Below are 7113 nucleotides of genomic sequence, written 5' to 3'. Positions count from 1 at the left end.
GACCTTCGGAAGAGCAGTCGGGTGCTCTTACCCACTGAGCCATCTCACCAGCCCGGCACCTCCTTTTCTATTAAGGCTTTGGGGCAAGGGTCCCAACAGCAGGCAACAAAGTCAGAGACAGTCCCTGCTCTGACTATTAGGGGTTTTGCAAGAAGATAATGAAATTAATATCCAATGATAGCCAACCCCTCTGACTGGGGTTACAGGTGAATGCCCACACACCAAAACTACAGTCAATTGTAAAATTTTCCATCATGCCAAAAAGAACAGCTGCCAACCTCCCGATTCACACCTTCTTCAGTCATCTTTGTAAGAAAGACTGAGATGGAATATGGTTAGATCTAGCCTAGCACCTGTGAAACCCTGGGTTCAAACCTCAGTACTGAGCCAGTACAGTGGCTGGTGTTTGTAATTCCAGCACCAAGGAGGCAGAGGCAGGAGGATCAGTGAAGCCTGGTTTATGTAGGGACTCTGGGCTACATAGTAAGAGTCTATCTCAAAACAGCAAACCACAACATTGGAAGGAAATCAACAGTGGCCCTGGGGTGGGAGAGCTGTTGGGAAGGAGACTGCTCTGTGAGCAGAGGACCCGAGTGTGGTCCCCTGCACTCCTGTTGAAGCTGGGTGTGGGACCACACATCTGGCTTCCCAGTGTGGATGCAGACAGAAGGCTACACTGGCACTCGCTGGCCAGCCAGTCTGTTGCATCAGTGAGCACCAGGTTCAGAAGAGATCCTCAAAGAGTAAGGTGCTGAGCGATTGAGGAAGACACCTGGAACTGACTTCTGGCATCCGTGAACGTGCACATAAGAACACATATACATACTCACACACAATACAATCACACATGCATACATACACATGTGCACACACAATACAACCACACATGCATACATACACATGTGCACACACAGTACAATCACACATGCATACATACACATGTGCACACACAATACAATCACACATGCATACATACACACATGCACACATTCACACATGCATACATACACATGTGCACACACAATACAATCACACATGCATACATACACATGTGCACACACAATACAATCACACATGCATACATACACATGTGCACACACAGTACAATCACACATGCATATATACACACATACACACACACACATACAAAACAATCACACATGCAAACATATACACTCACACACACAATACAATCACACATGCATACATACACACGTGCACTCACACATACTACACACAGCTGAATTATAGCTGGAGTGCGGGCACGCTACACTATCCACCCATCAGTTATGAGTGCTCAGCTTCTGTGTTTGGTGATGCTGGCTGTGCCGCTGGGAACACGAGCATCCCCCTTAGTGCTCGGTACGAGTGGGTCTGTGCATTTGCTTGCTCTTTCTTTCTTTTTCTGTTTTGTTTGTTTGGGGTTTTTGTTTGTTTTCATTTGGGGGGCTTGTTTTGTTTTGTTTGATTGGTTGGTTGGTTTGGTTTTTGTTATTTTTTGTTTTTGTTTTAGACATAGTCTCTTTGTGTAGCCCTGACTGTCCTAGAACTAGCTCTTCAGACCAGGCTCAGAGATCCACCTGCCTCTGCCTCCAGAGTGCTGGCTTTAAAGGTGTGTCCCACAACCTTCCGGGTGGCTGCTCCTTTTTAACTGCCCGAGGAACTGCTAGGTAGGCAAAGGCATGCATATATCAGCCGACTGATACTTCTGTTCTGTCCAAGAGTCCCTAACAATTCCTGGTTATGTGCCCAGCTCTGCTGCCTCCTGGCAGAGGATCAGCCCTTGCCACACCCTTCTCCCCAGGGAGGGCATCTGCCATGCTGTTGATTTTGGGCTTGCTGCTTCCTGATGGAGCTAATTTCTCCCACTTCTTCACATCTCAGCCCCAGGCAAGATCCCTCATGACCTTTGCCCTTTCCTCCATCAATCCCCCAGGGAATGAGTAAAATTACTTACAATCCAGCCCAGAGTCTTTCAGGGTGAATTCTTGGTATTTGAAAAACATTTTGAGCCACAGATCATTTGGTGAAAGAATGGTCAGATGCCAGGGACCTGCTCCAGCAAGGCTTCCTTTTCCAGATGGGTTGGCACTGGTGTGCCAATTATGTCCACCTCTCACAGCTTGGGATAAGGAGGGGTGTGGGATAGTAGAAGGTTAGCTTAATGGGAATTCTCAGTGGGAGGGAGGGATGGGGTGTGATCCCAAACAGGTGCACCAGAGCAAAGGCGAGGAAGATGAAAGGGCCCCAACCAGCCATGGGAAAGGTGAGTTTTAGTCTCACTCTTAAGCACCCACTTGGTGGCTCACAACCAGCCATGACTTCAATTCCACAGTTCCACTGTGCCCTCTCCTGACTTCCTCAGGGTCTAGGCATGCACTGTGTGCACAGACACACAAGTAAACAAAACACTCATGCATATAAAATAAAATAATTAAACATCTGGGCAGACCATGCCATTAATTGCAGCAGCACTTGGGAGGCAGAGACGACAGATAGATCTATGTGAGTTTGAAGCCAGCCAGAGCTATAAAATAGGGAGACCCTGCTTAAAAACAAAGAGATCAGAATCACTGAGATCACAAACCTGGGAGTACTTCCTCAGGGCAAGCACACAAAAGCTGTGGTCCCAGCTCAAAAAAACCAAAAAAACCAAAAAAAAAAAAAAAGAAGAAGAAGAAGAAGAAAGCAAGAAAGAAAAGAAAAAGAAAAAGAAAAAGAAAAAAAAAAGAAAAGCTGTGGTCCCAAGTAGGCAAAGGCTATACCCCATGCTGGCAGCCAAACTCAGTAATGGAAATGTAAAAAAAAAAAAAAAAAAAAAAAACAACAACAACAAAATCCCCCTTCCCAAATATATATGTAATATATATGTAATATTTGAAGGCAGGGTCTCATCATGGAACTCTGGGTGGCCTGGATGCTAGACCAGGATGGCCTTGAACTCACAGAGCTCCACCTATCGCTGACTTCTTAGTGCCTCCTCCCGAGTGCACCATGGTTGTTTGTTTGTGATGGGGCTTCTCTGCACAGCCCTGGCTGTTCTAGAACTCCTCTATAGACCAGGTTGGCCTCCACCTCACAGAGCTCCTCCTGCCTCTGCCTCCTGAGTGCTGAGGTTCACCACCACCCTCTGGGCATGGTTTGGTCTGAAGAGTCATGGAAGCAGCTGAGGCTTGGCACTAAGAGAGGTCAGGACAGAACAGAGGTGACCTTGCACCCTTAGTTGCAGTAGGAACCCCAGCCCTGAAAGGCTCTTGAAGAGAATTTGAGGGTTTGCACTGTGTGGCAGAGTCAGAATCCCTGAAGAGAACTCAGAGGAAACTGGTGAAGGTGCAATGGAGACCCCAGCGTCTTGGAGACACCAGTAGCATGGGATGACCATTAATGACATTAGCAGCTGTGAGGTAGAGCTGACCTGAACCTAGGAGACAAACTCTGTGGGCTTTGGAAGCCCTATATAGGTTCACCATAACACTGGCCTATAGGTAAGTCTGCGGGCAATTTTTTTGTTTTTGTTTTTTGGGTTTTTTTTTTCGAGACAGGGTTTCTCTGTGTGTCCCTGGCTGTCCTGGAACTCACTGTGTAGACCAGGCTAGCCTCGAACTCAGAAATCCACCTGCCTCTGCCTCCCAAGTGCTGGGATTAAAGGCGTGCGCCACCACTGCCTGGCTGTGGGCAATTTTTAAAATTATGTTTGATGTGGGTGGGCACAGCTCACAGTGGGAGGTGTCATCCTGGGCATCTGGGGTGTTAAGAAAGCATGCTGATCCACTCACTGGTCAGTGCCTGGTGTGTTCCCATCATACTGCCTCGTGCCTCCTGGCATACCACTTTTTGCCCTCCTCACAGCCGTGCTTCCTGGGGGTTATTTTTTTTTTTTTCTTTAAGCCTCCAAGTTTTGCTGCCCCGAGCAATCTCGGTTTTCTTCATGCTTGTCCAGCGAGGGTACGCTTACCCAGCTTGCCATTGGTCTCTGGGGGGTTGTTTGTGTTTTGTTTTTGTGACGGTTTGTCCTGCGGCTTTCTCCTGCTTTCTCCGTTCTCGGTGTGCACTCTCTCTTGCTCGCGTAAGATCCAGCTTCCCTTGTTCCTGATGGCACAAGTCTCCCTCTCAGGGGTGGGGTGGGGGATGGGTAGAAAAGAAAACAAACTGTAGAGCAATCTGATAAACTCATTGCTCTGGGGCCTCTGCTTCAGTTCCAGCCTTCACATTCTTCCCTGACTCTCCACGCTGTAACCTGGGGGTTTTCAGCTGAAATAAACTCTTTCCACCCCACGTTGCTTCTGGTTGTGGTGTCTATGCTCCAGATATCATCAGGCTGACAGGAGCCCACGCCAGATGTTCCAGCAGCCCCCATTTCCCGCCCCCACCCCCCACTGGACTCTCAATGTAAGCCCAGGCTGGTTTCCAATTCACTACTGAGCATTAAATTCCTAATCCTTTTGCCTTGGCCTCCAGTTTAAGGATTACAGCAAGAAACACACCTAGCTCCAGGCCACTACGACAGACAGACAGACAGACAGACAGCGGGAATACCCTCTGCCCTAATCCTCTGCTACGGTGTCAGTTCAGGAAATGGTTGTCTTCCTGTTGCCCTCGCCAACTTCTCTACAGGGACATAACCTGTTACAGCCACTCTTTCCTTCCCGAGTTCCCTCCCCATTCTTTTCTGCCTACAGAACGTGATGTCTAATTTGACAAGTCCTTGCCTGCAGATAGAATCTAAACGAAACTAAGAGCTGAGGGTTGTCTGTCTAGGTTTGACCTCTGACATCCTCAAGTGACAGAGCAAAGGGCAGTTTTGGTTGCTTCCATTCACAGCTTGTCACCTGGGAGGAACAAAGGTAGCAGAGGTGACGAGGAGAAAAGCTAAGGACCTGAGGGACAGGGCAAGTCTGAGTCAGCAGTAGCTGGAAAGCAGGAAGGGCAGAGCCAGAGTTAACTGTCAGCTCAAGAGAGCAGGTGGTGGAGGCTTCCCAGGGACCAAGACGGGAGCAGCCAGGGAACAAAGACCCCAAAGCCCCAGACAAGGAGTTTCTGCCATGGAAGTCCTTCACCTGAGGCAGGAACCACATCCCCATCCATGTGGGAGAACAACGCAGAGACTACCTCATAGATCAAAGGGGAACCTGAGGACTGGAGAGATGGCTCAGTGGTTAAGGGCCCTGGCTGCTCCTCCAAAGGATCTGGGTTCAGATCTCAGCACCTGCATGGCAGCTCACACCAGCTATAACTCAGAGGCTTTGACCCTTCTGGCCTCCACCAGCACCAAGCATGCGGAGTAGATGGACACCTGCAGGTGAAACACCTGTGTATATATAAAATAAGTAACGCTAAGATACAAATAAAAGGAAGAGGGCAAAGAGGCACATTGTAGCTTGACTTTGGCTACTTTGTTGGTTCTTGTTTCTTCTACCCTTTCCACCCTTTCAACCCCCTAATACTAGATAGGAGAGAAAAAAGGATATAGAGGAAAAGGGACTTTATCATTAGATTTCCTGCTAATTAGGGGTGTCAAGCTCCTTGGGGGGTAAATTTAACCCTTGCCATCAGGATATCTAATCTCTTCTTGTTTATTCTCTGGGCATGTCTACTTAGCATACCTCAACCAACAGGAACCAACCACCAACTCACAACAACAACAACCCCACCTCTCAGGGCCCTAGCATAGATATACCTCTCAAAACGCCCCAGAATTCCAAACACCACATAACTGCAGAAACTGTCTGCAGCTGACAAAATCACACCCCTGCTAGAGCAGGCGGCAAATCACAGGCAGCTGCCGCGAGGCGGCCCCATCCTCACACCTGAGATTAAAACAAAAACACATTCTTACAATATTTCTGTGGGTTTTTTTTTTTTTAAAGGAACCAAAATGCCAAAATGGACACTTACAGCATGTAGGCTTTGATTTTTTTTTTTTTTTTTTTTTTTTGTGGTTTTTTTGAGACAGGGTTTCTCTGTGTAGCTCTGGCTGTCCTGGAACTCACTTTGTAGACCAAGCTGGCCTCGAACTCAGAAATCCGCCTGCCTCTGCCTCCCGAGTGCTGGGATTAAAGGCGTGCGCCACCACGCCCGGCTAGGCTTTGATTTTTTAAAACCTACTTTTAATGCACATTCTTAAATGCTTTGACCTCATTTCTAGCCCACCATCCAAAGGCAGGGGAGAAAAGATAGGACAAGGGGATGTGGTGCTGTTTAGAAGTAGTTCCTTAGGGTGACTCCATCTCTGTCTGTCAGGATATCAGCAGTCCAGTTCAGTAGCATCAGGATAGCAAACATGAATCAGCAGCAGGGGCAGGATCTAGCAGAAACCACCAGTCTTCCGCTGCTGAATCGGCACCAGTCAGTGGGAGCTACAGGAGCAGCCGGGATTCCAGGAGAAATTCTCTGCTGTGCCTCTCCATGAAAGGAAGAACGGCAAAGACAAAGCCTTGCAAAGCTAGCTATGCAAGCACACCATCACTGTCCATTGAGTCCTTTTCATACCCTCTCCAAATACACACACCCGCCCACGGGTCATGCCTCAGCAAAACACCACAAGAGCCTGTCCATCTTAGTCACGTGAGTCTGTATCGCCTGACACATCCAGAAACTTCTACTTCAGTGGCAGGCACATGGCCTTGCATCCCAGTACTTGGGAGGAAGAGGTAGGTGGACTCTGTAAGTTCGAGGCCAGCCTGGTCTAGGTAGTGTGTTCCAGGTCAGTAAGGAATACATAGGAGAGACCCAAAGAGGTCCAAAAGAAGCTCAGGAAGAATGGCTGGCTGGCTGTGGTGCACATTACCAAAGTCTATGCTGTTCACCAGGCTCGCTCAGATTCCCAAGTACAGGTTACAGAACCCATGCTGGTATCCTGGCCCTTCTCAGCTCCTCCCACCCCGCCCCTACTCTGAATTTCCTCAGCTCGTGGGCTTCCTTCCCCCGCTCCTCACTTCCTTATCATTTCCTTCTCAGGAGGTATCATGAGCCTCCTCACTTCCTTATCATTTCCTTTTCAGGAGGTATCATGATCCTGCTCACTTCCTTATCATTTCCTTCTCAGGAGGTATCATGAGCCTCCTCACTTCCTTATCATTTCCTTTTCAGGAGGTATCATGAGCCTCCTCACTT

This window comes from Mus caroli, chromosome 11, assembly GCF_900094665.2.
Source record: "Mus caroli chromosome 11, CAROLI_EIJ_v1.1, whole genome shotgun sequence".
Classification (NCBI taxonomy): Eukaryota; Metazoa; Chordata; class Mammalia; order Rodentia; family Muridae; genus Mus; species Mus caroli.
This window is presented reverse-complemented; position numbering follows the sequence as displayed.